Below are 14,267 nucleotides of genomic sequence, written 5' to 3'. Positions count from 1 at the left end.
ACAGATAGGCCATGTGTTCATTTCCATCAAAATGGTTGCATGAGCTTTGCTCTTTATTACAATCTCCTTAAAGACTAACACTGTGCTCTTTCTTCCTTCTGTCTCTGAGATATAGCTGAAATAATCAGTGTATTAGGCTATAGTTTCATCTCCTCAGAACTTAAAATTTTTTTGATGGCATCATCAGTATATCCTTTACCTTAAGTAGTAGTAGGTTTGATATATCTGTTGAGCACCTGTATATATGTTTAACACATACAAGTGCAATTATGATACTCAAAAGAATCTTTCAGAAATTCATTTTAAAAATTGCTTTTAGCCAGATATGGCAGTGTGCACTGGAGCCTCAGCACTCAGGAAGCCATGATTGAAGGACTGCGTCCGTCATGTGCAGGGGCAGCCTAGCAAGAGCCCTCCGTAAAACAGTGAGATAGACAGAACCATAGAACGTAAAGCTTGCTTTCCTGAATGTTGTCATTAAAAGTAACTGAGTAACTTTTGACACTGCTAAAACACACAAAAACACAACAAAAAAAACCCATAAAAAGACTTTTTATTAGAAAAATGTTCCATGAAATACAGTGATAAAATAGAAGAGGTATGCGTTGTTTGTCTGTGCCTGTCTTTAAGGTTTGAGTGTTTGGGATAAATACTTTTGGTATGTATGTATGTATTTAGTTAGTTATTTTGAGGCAGGGTGGCCTTGAATTTATTATCTCTCCTCAGCCTTCTTAGTGCTGGCCTGCTTGGTGTGAGTCTTTGTTCATTACAAATCATTCCCTGTGCGATTCTGACATCTGCTAAATTCCCTCACAGCATTAAAAATTTTGTTTCTGTGTATGGGTGTTTTGCCTGTATCTGTCTCTGTACTCCATGTGTGCCTGGTGTGTAGGGAGGCCAGAAGAAGGCATCAGATACCCTGGAACAAGAGTTAACACACTGTTGTGAGCTGCCAGGTGACTGCTAGAAATCAAACTTGGTGCTCTTAACCTCTGTAACCTCTAAGCCATCCTAGCACATCCCCTTCCCCAGAGGACTTTATAATATAGTTGAAGGGCTTGTTTGCTTGCCTTTAAGACAGTGTCTCACTGTATATCCTAGAATTCAGTACACTGGGACGTTGTTAGCTTTCAGCTTTGTGTGCAGTTCAAGCTGGACTTGGACTTGTCGCAAACTCCCCTGCCTCTGCCTCCTGAGAGCTTAGCTTTCAATAATCTACTTACTGGCTTGTAAGTGTCTCAAGGTCAAGGGTTTTCCTTTTCTGTATTTTATGTTTAGTGTAAGTGTTATATGGTAGCTGCTAAATCCATACTAACTTTAGGTTCATGTGTTCTAGTCTGCCCTCTAGTCCAGTGATTCTTAACCTCTGGGTCATAACCCCTTTGGGGGTTGCATATCAGATATCATGCATATCACATATTTACACTGTAATTCACAACAATAGCAAAATTACAGTTATGAAGTAGCAATGAAATAATTTTATGGTTGGGGGTCACCATAGCAAGAGGAACTGTATTAAAGGGTCACAGCTTTAAGAAGGTTGAGAACCACTGTTCTAATCTATTTGAATACCCACATTTTGTTCTTTTAAGAAATTTTCCTGATAAGACAAGTCCTTTATTTTACTGTATGAATTATTAGAAAAAAATCACACCCCAACAAAACCCCTCCATTAGAGGCAACGCTGTAGAGATGGCTTAAATCAGTATAGTGCTTTCAGCGCAGCTCTGCGAGCCTGAGTCTGCATCCCAGAAGCCATATAAAACCGTTGACCGTGACTGTTGGCTTGTAATCCTAGTGCTGAAGAGGGGGATCCATGGGGCTCACTGGTCAGCCAGCCTTGCCAGATAGTCAAGCTCTTGTCTTATAGAGCAAAGTTAGAGGTGCTTCTGTCCCTTCATGTTCTACTCCAAGGCCTACATGGAAACTCAGCCTACAGATGTAGCCCCTCCAAGCTCCAGGTTGCTGACAGGCAGACCTTGGAGCCTTGCTTTTAGGGTAGGGAGTGTGGCACCAGTGTGGACCCAGCATGTAGGTGCTGGGCATCTTTGATGAACCCCAAGGCTTAGAAGATCCACAGCAAAGCTTCTCGTCCAAAGAATCCAGGATAAAAGTGAAAAGTGTTCTGTGTTTGAACAAACTGGGAAAAATCCAAATAAAAATATTTCACCTTGACTCACTTTCTGTCATCTTATCTGAAAACCATGGAAAGACAAAGGATCTTGGAGGGCCAATCTCTCAACAAAGATAGCAGTTTTCTTATTTCAAATAAAAAGGAGACAAAGTATGCATAAACATTGGTTCAGTTTTCTCCAGTACCAAGTACAGCGTCTGTGTAGACACAGATTTTTCTCCTATCCACGGTGTGTTATCAGATGCCTTGTCATGAGGAGTAAAGATTCTTCACATTGATGTCATTAGATAATACACTGAATAAAGTCAGAATTGTATGAACTCAGCTACTTCTGTAAGAGATGCAGGGACAAGCTGGTGTTGGGACGCAGAAGCAAGAATGGGTCCCTTTTTAAAGTCGATGTGAGCCAGTCGTACAGCCCTGTCTGCCTTTATGAACTGTCTATCCAGAAGCCAGTCCATTTGATGAGATAAACCATCCAGTGTCCGAAAGCCAGCAGGCTAAACTCAGAATTAATGCAGCTGACAGTAAATACAGTGGAACCCCAGCTTAACTTCAGTTGAAGGAAAAGAGAAAAAAGAGATCATAAATGTTGCTTACAGAAGTTTGAAGATCTTGAAACTGTAAATGTAATTTTGTTCTTGGGATTGATATTTTAAAAGTCTTAATAATGTTTTTATGTTTCAATCTTATCTTGCTGTTCTAATTGTAGTTTGCAACAAAATTATAAATACTATACTCTTTGATAGTGGTTCAGTCGGTAAAGTGCTGTCCCCAAGCCCAAGTTAGAATGTCCAGGATTGAATTCAGTAGTTTCTATTAGTGATTCCAGCTTTTGGGGGATTGGGGTGGGGATGGGGGAAATGGGATCTCCAGAGCTCATTGGATAGCCAGCCTAGCCAATAAGTGAGACCTTGCTCTTCTCATAAAGGTGCTTGCCAGGCAAACTTAGAAGTCTGAGTTCAATTTCTGGAACCTCCGTAAAGGTGGAGGAGAGAGTGGACTCCACAGAGTTATCCTCTTACACGCACACATGTGCAGTCACAGGTGCCCCCAGTAATATAATACACAAAAAAGTGGAGAGGAAGACACCTAATATCCTTCCTCTGACCTCCATATGTGCATCATACGCACATGTGCACTCATACACAACACACACTATACATCTACTCACACCAAAAACAAGTAAATAAAATTTGAAAATAAATATAAACAAAGTAGATGGTTCTTGAGGAACATCACCCAAGGTTGACTTTTGGCCTCTATAAACACACACACACACACACACACACACACACACACACACACGCCTGTACTTGTATCTATTCATACCCACAACTTGTATGCACATGAACACAGACACGCACCAGACAGACTGACCACTGGAATTTTTATTGAAATTACCTTAGTTTTGAGATAAGTTTGTCAAGAATTCATGTCTTAGATGTTTTGCGTTTAGTATACACACATGCTAAATCTTTTTATTTACCTAATCTTTATAGCATCTCTAGATGGCTTGTGACTTTCAAACTGTTTTATTTTATGTGTATTGTATGTGTGCCTCGTGCCAGCAGAGATCACAAAAGTATGTCAGAGCCCCTGGAACTGGAGTTACAGAGTTGTGAGCTGCCGTGTGGGTGCTGGGAACTGATCCCAGGTCCTTTGCAAGTGGATCCCGTGCTCTTAACTGCTGAACCATCTCTCCAGTCCTTGGTTTGTGGTTTTTGATATAATGGCATTTCTACATTGTGAAATTTATTTATTGTAGATCATTAATATATTTTGTTATTGATTTGTTTTGTTTTTGAGACAGGTCTCACTGTATCAGCCTTGGATGGCCTTGAACTCACAGAAACCACCTGTCTTTGCCTCCCAGATGTTAGGATTAAGAGAATGGTTCACCACATTCAACACAAACTTTATTGTTAAATTTTATTTTCTGGTTTTTGTTGGCATTTAAAATACACTTTTGTGTATTACCTTGTCTAATAGAAGTCATTCAATAAACATTTGATTTTCTATTAGGAGGTAAAGGAAAAAACCAATTTATTGTTTTTATCTAAAAGAAAAAGGTTAAATATTCTATTTTAGTCATAACTGTTTACATCTGTAAACAGTTTTGTTTCCCATGGTGGTGGCTAAAAAGTCTCTCTAGCAGTAGTAGTAGATGTGGTTGTATTTATACACACGCGCACACACACACAGTTCAGAAGCCTTTTTTTTCTTTTTTTTTAATTTTTCGAGACAGGGTTTCTCTGTGCAATAGTCCTAGCTATCCTGGTACTAGCTCTTGTAGACCAGGTTGGCCTTGAACTCACAGAGATCCTCCGGCCTCTGCCTTCCAAGAGCGCTGGGATTAGAGGTGTGTGCCGCCACCACCCAGCTAGTTCAGAAGTCTTAAGGGAATAGGACAGTATTTGGGGCTGAGGTTGTTATTTGTATTTATTTAGTTCCTTCATAAATATAGATGGACACATTGACTCTTAGCTTATAACTATGAAAATGGAGCCAGTGGGTTTAGTGGCGCATTCCTTTAATCCCAGCACTCGGGAGGCAGAGGCAGGAGAATCTCAGTGAGTATGAGGCCAGCCTGGTCTACAGAGTGAGTCCCAAGACTGCCAGGGCTATATAGGAAGACCCTGTCTCAAAAACAAAACAAACAAAACTGTGAAAACTGTTATTTCTAATCTGGTTCCTCTTGGAAGCCACTTTGGTCTCCCTCCCCCCTGTAATGTAGAAGTCTGAAGGTTTTGTTTTTTGTTATTTTGGTTATGGTTTGGTTTCACCTTCTCATTCTTAGGCACTATGATTGACAGGATGCTATATACTCCCCAGACCTGTATCCCTAGATCTAACTTGTTTAGCTTCTGAGCCATTTCCATCAGTCCAGTGATAAACACCTTATTTGCTTTTGTTAGAACAGATGGATACCATGGCTCTTATCCAGTCTCCACCAACTCTCTTGAGAAATTATCAGGCAGACAAGAACTAACATCTGTAAGTCATGTACCTGTAGTAGGAAATGTTCTTTATGAACAGTGTGCCTTTAATCATAGTAGTTCCTTGAGCTCGGGGTCACTGGGAATGTTTACAAAGAAAGCCAAGTCAAGACATAGGATGGCATACACATAATACAGGAAAAAAGAAATATCTTTACTTTCCATTTACGCTTATGGCCAAGACCCATAAAGCAAAGACAGGTTAGCAAGAAAAAACATTGTTTTGTGTTCTGTGACATAGACCTTCCAAGGAAACAAAGACCCTGAGATATGAGAGGACTTGTGTGTTTTCATGCTAGGATTTGTGATAAAGTAGACAGTCACGGGAAGTATGACTGGACAAGGGTATGTTCAGATTCTTCCTGCATCTTCAGAGAGAAAGATATTTCTTTCTCTTCCTTGGTGGTCTATTTCCTAATGTTTATGAATTCACTAGCCCCAGAAGATGGCTAGGTTTTCCATACCAGGTATGATTTTCCTCCTGTTGAATGGGCTTAAGACCAATTAAACAGCAGTTGGTTACACTCATTACCTAGCCATGCTGGTGACTGCTGTGGTTCACATTGTGACAGCTGGGGAGGGCTGTTTACTTGCTTCCCTCCCTTGATAGCTTATGTAGTGTTTTTCTAGTACCATGGACAAAAGAGGTTTCAGATCCTGACTAGCATGAGTTATTTGAGTCTTGTGTTTTAAGCGTTCAGTGTTTTCAGCAATAGGGGCCGCCCTCAACCCCTGAGAGGCAGCCAAGGCATTAGTAGTCTCTGTTGCTTTGAGAGTCATTTGGACTATCCCAACCAACCATTTAAAAGAAGGTTTCTCCTACTTAGTTTGGGAGTTTTGTAAGTTTATAGTTCTGAGGTGGGGGGGGGGGCATTGTCAGCCCAAATAATTTAACTTCCTTTAAGATCACACAGACATTTATTAATTCTTTGAGAATTTAATATACTGTATTTTGATCATACCCACCCCACAACTTCTCCTGTCTCTTCTAGCTTTATCTCCAACATTCTCCTCACCACTTCTTAAAAAAAAAACAACCCAGTGAATCCAGTTTGTGCTGCCTGTGCACTCATGAGTGTGTGCTGGAGGTGGTAAACCTATCAAGTGCCACACTATTAAAGAAAACTGACTCTACCTATGCCAGAAGCCATTAACGGTCAATAGCTTCTCAGATTGGGGGCTAGTGAGCCCATCTTCTACATGCTGGAATGTTGACTATTTAGCTCAACATTTTTTTAGAAATAATCTTAAAGGAATAGTCTCACCATATAGCTTCTTTCAGATATTTTAGGTACTAAGATGAAATTGTGTATATTTTCCTTTAAAAAGAAATCTCAGGGAGAGGTTAGTATCTTAGTCACTGTTTTAATTCTGTGAAGAGACACCATGACTAAGGCAAGACATATGAAAGAAAGCATTTAATTGAGGACTTGCTTACAGTTTCAGAGGTTTGGTCCATGATCATCATGGCGGGTAACATGGCAGCCTACAAGCAAGTACTGGAACAGTAAGTAGCTAAGAGCTACATCCAGCTACATCTTGATCTATGTGTGGGGGTGGGGAGGACAATGAGTGAGCGAGCACGTGCCCAAGTCCACTTCCAGTGACACACTTTCTCCAACAAGGCCACACTCCTAGTCCTTCTAATCCTCTCAAATAGTGGTGCTCCCTGGAGACTAAGCATTCAAATATATGAGCCTATGGGGGGCATTTTTATTCAGACCATCCCAGCTAGAAACTACACAATTTGAGCTATTGCCCTCATCTATTTATATGCCATAACATTAAGCTATCTTGGTTGAAATCCAGTTATCTCAAACCTAAGTACTTTAAAGTACTTCCCTTAGCATGGAGAGAAGCATCAGAATAGAACTATTGAAAAGTATCAGGGAAGAAATTAAGAAGAACTAGCCCCTGATAATCCTGCTGCTAGCAGAAGCATCTCGGGACTGTTGATCTTCACCCTCTAATAAACACATAGCAGGTGCATTCTGATTTTATATTATTGTTACTGGAATAAACTCAACTTTCTTGACATTTAAATGAACATTTTTATTCTCGTGGCTTGTTTACTTTGGACTGGAGTCTGGGGCACCCATCATGTTTCTGTCAGCAGTTGTAGATCCTCACCAGACTCCCTGGCAGCAGAGGCCTGTAAAGTGAGGAGGACACAGTCGAGAGGAGATGCTCAAGTCACGGTGCTCTTCCCCCCTTTGGGTGCTGATACATAAAACTTAGTAATTTAAGCTTTTCTGCCGTTGTGGGACAGTGATAAGGTCTCCCCAGGCCAGCCTCAAACTCCTTATATGTCCGAGAATGGACCTTGAACTTCTGCTTCTGCCTCTGCCCAGTGTTCAGATCACAGGCTCCCTCTGTTACTTGGAGTGTTTTGTGTCAGTCTTACGGAGATATCAGATTCAGATGAACATGCTTGGTATGGCGTTGCAGTGGCTGACCAAGATTCTTTTATTTAAACCTTCCAGGATGCTTTGTGGTTTCTGAAGAGTGGACTTCCTTCCATCTGTATTTCTAGCTTACGTACATGAGTTTTATTAAAGACTCTTTGAAGGATATAATAAAAACATTCCAAGAACTAGGATAAGTTTATGGAGCCAGTACTTAACACTTTCTGTTCAGTTCTCCTGTGTACCTGAGCGTTTTATACATGACCATGGTACACATAGGTCTATCAAATAAGGATACAGACCATTTACTGACAATGAATAATAAAATAAATAATAATGATATTTTTAATAATAAAAGTTATTTTAAAACACTTATTTGCATACATTTATTAAATGCAGGCAAATTTGTATTGCTAGTGAGAGAGATGTGCTCGTAATTCTTACATGAAAGAATTAAATCTCAGTTGGATTTCTGTCTATCTATCATCTGTCTGTCTGACTGTCTATCTATCTACTTATTTTGGGTCTCACACTGTAGTTCTTGTTGGCCTGGAACTTCTTTTGTAGACCAGGCTAGCCTTGAAACTCACAGAGATCTGCCTGCCTCTGCATTCTGGGTGTTGGGTTTCAAGGCGTGTGTCTTGTCTGATCTTGGCTGAATATTTAATGTGTAATATATAGAACATCTTCACGATTTCACATGCTCGCCCTCCTTCTTGTGTGACGGGGACCCAGGTGAGTCTGGATATCAGGGCTGTCGTCAGGTCAGCTCTGTCAGCATCAGTTCCCTTCGTCAGCCCTGCTAAAGCACACTCAGTGGAAAGGGACACTTTCCTGGGCTGAGTTAGTTGGCTTCTTTTCTGCCCTGTCTGTACTTTCTTTTTTTTTTGGTTTTTCGAGACAGGGTTTCTCTGTGGTTTTGGAGCCTGTCCTGGAACTAGCTCTTGTAGACCAGGCTGGTCTCAAACTCACAGAGATCCGCCCTGTCTGTACTTTCTAAAGAGAGTTAGAAATACCTGTTTGAGTACCTTGTAGTGTAGCGTGAGTTGTGAGTACCTTCAGGCTAAAGGCTTTTTGTTTTGGGGGAAAAAAATGACTTGATTTAAAAAAATACAAATTAAAAACAGTACTGAAAAAAAAACAGTACTGAAGATACAAGGTCCTGAGAAGTATATAGATATTCTCAGGGGGAAAAAATCTTTAGTTAAGTTATTCTTTTTCCTTTTATTTTAAAATAAGCATTCTTTTAACATTTTTGTTTGTTTTTGTTTGCTTGCTTGTATGACCTCATGTTTGTTTGAGTTTTATTATGTATGGATTCTTGCCTGGCCTGTGCTCACTGTGTAGACTTGACTGGCTTTGAACTTGAGACAATCCTACTTCTGCTTCTCAAGTACTAGAAGTACATGCATGTGACATCATATCTGGCTTAATACTTTTAAAAAAATTGTATGCATATGCCTGTGTGAATGTATGCTTCTTCTGTGGGTAACCGAGGAAATGGGAAGAAGTGTTGTAGGCCCCGAGTTACAGTTACAGGCAGTGTGGATCCTAGGACCTCAACTTAGGGTTCTCTGGACAAGCAAGAAGTGCTCTTAACCGCTGGGCCATTTCTCCCGTTCCCTGGCTTGGTACTTTAAAACAAATAAATCTCTTAATTACCATTTAATTTTGATTTTCAAGAACGGAAATATTGGCAGCATTTTACAGCCTACTTATTTACTTTACTTACATATTTAGTAACTTGGAGTATTTAAAAAATATAACTAAATGTGTTCCATGGTATCTAGCTTCTTTATTTTTTATGCAAATTAAAATTGAAGTAGTTTAAAGAAATTTCCAACCTTTTAGATTATTTTTATTTCCTGGGGTTAGAGAAAAACTGTTGCCTGTGTCTGTTGCTGCCTGGGTAGTTCTGTAGAGTAGAAAAGGGGCGCTCATGACTGCGTGTGGCACTAGGAAGATTTTACTAGTGTTTTCTCTTTCAAAAATGCTCATCAGTGTGTTTTCTAGTTATAATTACAGAGGACTAATGCCATATATCCTAATAACTAAACAGAAGAATGTTAATGTTGATTTCATACACAGCTTAAAGGCAAATGACTCCTATGGGTAGTCAGGCTGCGCTTTTCATATTGTCTGTAGTCATGGTTTCTCCTAGTTGCAATGTCTTTAGTACTTTTAGATACTACATTCAGTCATTTGTGCTCTCCCTATGATTTTACCATCTCCCTGTTACATAAGAAAAACAAGCAAAAACCCACAACCCGGGACTGAGATGAGTCTCTGGACTATAAAGTGAGTCACAAGGATGTGTACATGACACTCAGCTCAGTTATTTTGGGACATTTGTTTTAACCATGAAATGCAGTATTATAATTCTGCTTACTGAGAAAAAAAATACACTGACAAAAAAAATGAAAAGATTTAAATTTTTATTCCAGATCTAGACATTGTTAGCTGTTTTAAAGCAGTATGCGGTTGACACTGTGCATATCAAATGACAGCTGTTGAAGATCGCTGTGGGGAAATTCAGCAAGATGGGGTTGCTTTGTTTTTTGTTTACTTTATTTAATCAGTCTTATTCAATATAGTCCAATTTAAGCACCATTTACCAGGCAGATTCTATAATGGTAACCTTAAAGCTGCTAAAGAAAATAAACAAGGCCAGGTGGCTGTGGCCCAGGCCTTTAATCCCAGCACTTGGGGGAGAGAGGCAGGCGGAACTTTGAGCTCAGGTCCAGCCAGGTCTACAGAGCAAGTTCCAGAACATCCAGGGCTACACAGAGAAACCCTGCCCAGAAAAAAACAAAAAAAGAAAACAACTCTTTTGGCTTAAAATTTTATTATTAGCCTTAGCTTGTATTCCTAGCTCAGGGTGCCAGGAAAAGAAACAATACACAATATTTATGCTTATTTTCAATGCTTGTACTTTGTTGTATCCAATTAGAGTTCATTTTAGTGATGATTGGAGGCTTCTAGATTGGAGGGCAGTGGTAACTCTTATAAATACCAGTTTCCAAATGTTGTCTCTCCGTTCCAGCTCATCACAACAGTTTTAAAACCAGCTTTTGTTTTTGTTTTGTTTTGTTTTGTTGCTTTGTTTTGTTTTTAACAGGAGAGCCAGTGTAGCTCCTTCAAGACTGGAGTGGCACACACTACCTGCATCTGCCTCATGTGAGTTCTCGTTTTTGGCAGCAGCACTCGAATGGGCTAGAACTACTCTTAGAGGTCTGCCCTTATTTTTCTAAAATCTCTCAGCTGCTACAGTGTCGGGTGACAGTGGTGAAAGATGCATAAGCTCCCAGAGTCCTGGCAGAGACTTCCTAGTCAAAGGAGCCTTGTCTGTGCATGCTCCGCTCTGGTTGGGTGAACAGCTCTACTCGGCAGAGCCCCAGCTCCATCCCCACAGCATGCAGATATTTCTGAGGAGCTGTTTTTCCTTGCAGATTATTGAGTAAAGAATATCTTTAAATGCACTCAGTAGCTTCAACTTTCAAAGCTTTGGCTGTTCTCTTTATGGTCTTGTTACATAACCTGAGAACACTGTGTGCTGGCCTAGTGGCTGAAGCAGGGTGGTGGGGTTTTTTTTTTTTGTTTGTTTGTTTGTTTTGGTTTGGGTTTTTTTTGCCTATTTCTTTTGTACTCTGGCTCTTAAAACAACTTCTTTCTTTGTCTTGGGATTTTGGGTAAATTGGGCTAGGCCACAGAATCTCAAAGAATAAGCAGTTAATTTTTTGATCATCTACACCCCAAAACCGTGGCCAGGTGTTGGAGCCACGGAAGGGAGTTGTCAGAGTGAGGCCCGAAGCTTTGGATCATTCACTTCCCACAGTTTTGTGAGAAACGCTGAAGTTAGAGCTTTTGCAGCTGTGGGAAGGCATAGAACTGCATAGTCTGAGGGATAGATGGTCTCTGCAGGTGTCTGTAGCCAGTGTTGGTTTTGAATTTTTACCTTTTTTTTTTTTTTTGAGATGGTCTCATTAAGCAGCCTTGGGTGACCTAGAGAGTTTACTGTGTAGAGCAGGTTAGCCTTGAACTCACTGAGGTGTGCCTGCCTCTGCCTTGAGTGCTTCTTTATCTTTAGGGGATGTGGTTATTCCCCAAGGGGCTCTTAGAAGAAATGTCTGAAGCCTTACTCCGTGCATCCCAGTCATGTTTCTTCAGCTGTTGCTGTGCTGTGACCTGGGAGTGCGCACTGCCGCAGTGATGTCAGGGCTTGTCCGTCTCGCTGATGGTGAGATGGATAGAGAGGACCTGGACTCTGGTGAGTCCGTTCCTGCCCGAGAGTAGGGCAGTCTATCTGTTCTGGCCAAGCTTACATTTTGATGACCTGCATAATGTAGAAATTCACAGCGACAGGTACAGACTCCCAACACAGAGTTCTGACTCAGACTCGGGCACACCTGAACTGTAGCTCAGGTCATCAAATGAGGAGGTTGCTTTATATTTCTAGGAAGTGTTCTGAACTCCTTTAGAGGAAGGAAAATTGCTGTTTCTAAGGTGGAATTTATAGAAAGTCACCATAGTTAAATATTTGAGACATTCTGGCCTCTGAACACAGTGTAAATGTGATATTTTGGGGTTTTGTTATTTTAGGGTTTAGAATTATTTTTCTCTATTTTTTCACTCGTGAGATTGGGTCTCCTAGGTATGACTGGAAGCTATACACATGATAGATTTCTCAACAATATAGCTGCCTAAACAAGACCTGAACGATGACAGTCTCAGTAGACATGCTGATGCAGAAGTGAGAAATCTCAAGGTCCCACCCTTAGCCAAACTACAGACAACTAATGACTCCTGATAGAGAACTACCCTCTCCTAGGGTACAAAGAAAGCATTCAGCCTTGAAATTATATTTATACAAGCCACACTGGATGGACTTAGTAGGTTGCATTTATATATTTATGTATTTGTGTGTATGTGTATGTGTGTGTGTGTGTGTGTGTGTACCAACAACAATAAAAAAGAGACCATCAGTTTTAGAGGAAGTGGGGAGAAAACAAAGGAGGGTTTGGAGGGAGGACAGGTAAGGGGAAAATTAATTATATTTTAATTAAAATTTTTAATAAAATAAAAATGTTAAATTAATTTGACCTTTAGTTCAAATTATCTCGTGGACATAATTTTCAGTGACAAATCAGTTCATCATTACTCACTAACCATAGAGAATTGTCAATTAGGGAGGAGACTGGGAGAGTGGGGAAATAAGGTTTAGTTTTAAATCTTCAATTTGATGGCATATTCAGCAAATTATTCTTTAAAAAACGATTTATTTATTATGTGTAGTGTTCTGCCTGCGTGTATGCCCCTCCATGCAAAAAGAGTGCAGCAGATCTCATTAAAGATGCTGTGAGCCACCATGTGGGTGCTGGGAATTGAACTCAGGACCTCTGGAAGAGCAGCCAGTGCTCTCAGTGTCCACTGAGCCGTCTCTCCAGCCTTACCACATCCTTCTTGAAATATTAATGATTGAAAAATATTTCACATGGGCCAGATCCTAGGAAAAAAGGGTCAGCTGTATTGAAATTTTGTTTACTTGACTATTTTTTTTGAAGTAAGTAGGATTTTGATTAGGATAGAGAAGTAATTTGGGTTTTTAGAAGTTTTATCAAATTTTTTGGGCTTTACATCGAATTAGGGAGCCATCATGGCTGGGAAAGATAGGTGAAGATCAAGTTTTTGCTGTTTTCTGGGTGTAAACCGGTCAGTGTCAGCAGTGCCGGCCTCACTGGTCACCAGCCCTTACTCTATCGGTGCACGTAAATCTGCACTATTTCCCTTGCCACGGGGTACATCCTGCAGATCTGGAATTAAACATTGAAGGCTTTGAGGGGGCATAGCATGGGGAGGGTAAAGGACACCTTATGGGAGGAGAGAAGTCTAGCTGCTTTTGAAGACATTCAGAGTTAATGTCAGCCACGCTCAGTCATTACTCCCTCCGAGGCAGAGGCAGCAGAGGCACCAGGCTGCCTGCGCGGCTCTGGTGCGGTCCCTCTGCAGTCTCCTGGGAAACTTGCAGCATCTTAGTAGCCTGGCCATTGTGTACTGAAGGAGTTTGAAAGCCCAGCTTATTTTACATACCAATCTCAGTTCCCTCCCCTCTTCCTGTTCCTTCCACCTTCTCCCCCACTCCTCATCTACTCTTCAGAGAGGGTGAGGACCCCCATGAGGAGTCAATGTTAAGTCTGCCTCACTTTGAGGCAGGACCAAGGCTGAGCAAGGCATCCCTCCAAAGTGAATGGGCTCCAAAAAGCCAGTTCAAGCAGTAGGGATAAATCCTGGTCCCTCTGCCAGTGGCCCCACAGACTGCCCCAGACACACAGCTGTCACCCACATTCAGGGGATCTAGTTTGGTCCTATACAGGTTCTCTCCTCCCCACACTGTCAGTTCAGAGTCAGTGAGCCCCCATTAGCTCAGGTCAATGTTTCTGTGGGTTTCCCCATCGTGGTCTTGACCCCTTTGCTCAAATTATTGCTCCTCCCTCTCTTTGACTGGATTTTGGGATCTCAGCTTCACTGTGGATCTCTGCATCAACTTCCATCAATTGCTGGATGTAGGTTCTATGATGACAATTATCATCAGTCTGATTCCATTATTGCTTAGGGTCTCAACTGGGTCATCCTTGTGGGTTCCTGGGAATTTCCCTAGTGCCAGGTTTCTCACTAGCCCCATAATGGCTCCCTCTATCAAGATGTCTCTTTCCCTGCTCTCCCTCTCTGTCC

The 14,267-nt window shown here is 41.0% G+C and overlaps 1 protein-coding gene across 5 annotated transcripts in view; it reads left to right on the top strand.

Moving 5' to 3' along the window:
* Window positions 1–14,267, top strand: part of Nt5c2 (5'-nucleotidase, cytosolic II) — a 133,398-nt gene that overhangs the window by 100,163 nt on the left and 18,968 nt on the right. For 2 of the 5 annotated variants that reach the window (XM_075974315.1, XM_075974314.1), the window contains exon 4: window positions 10,657–10,715. The exons of the other annotated variants lie outside the window; for them this stretch is intronic. The gene's annotated coding sequence lies outside the window, so the exon portion shown is untranslated. The remainder of the gene's footprint in view (window positions 1–10,656; window positions 10,716–14,267) is intronic. 5 annotated transcript variants of the gene reach the window in all.

Source organism: Microtus pennsylvanicus, chromosome 5 (assembly GCF_037038515.1).
Source record: "Microtus pennsylvanicus isolate mMicPen1 chromosome 5, mMicPen1.hap1, whole genome shotgun sequence".
NCBI classification, from domain to species: Eukaryota; Metazoa; Chordata; class Mammalia; order Rodentia; family Cricetidae; genus Microtus; species Microtus pennsylvanicus.
The sequence above is the reverse complement of the archived record's forward strand: the minus strand, read 5'-3'. Positions and strand labels throughout refer to the sequence as shown.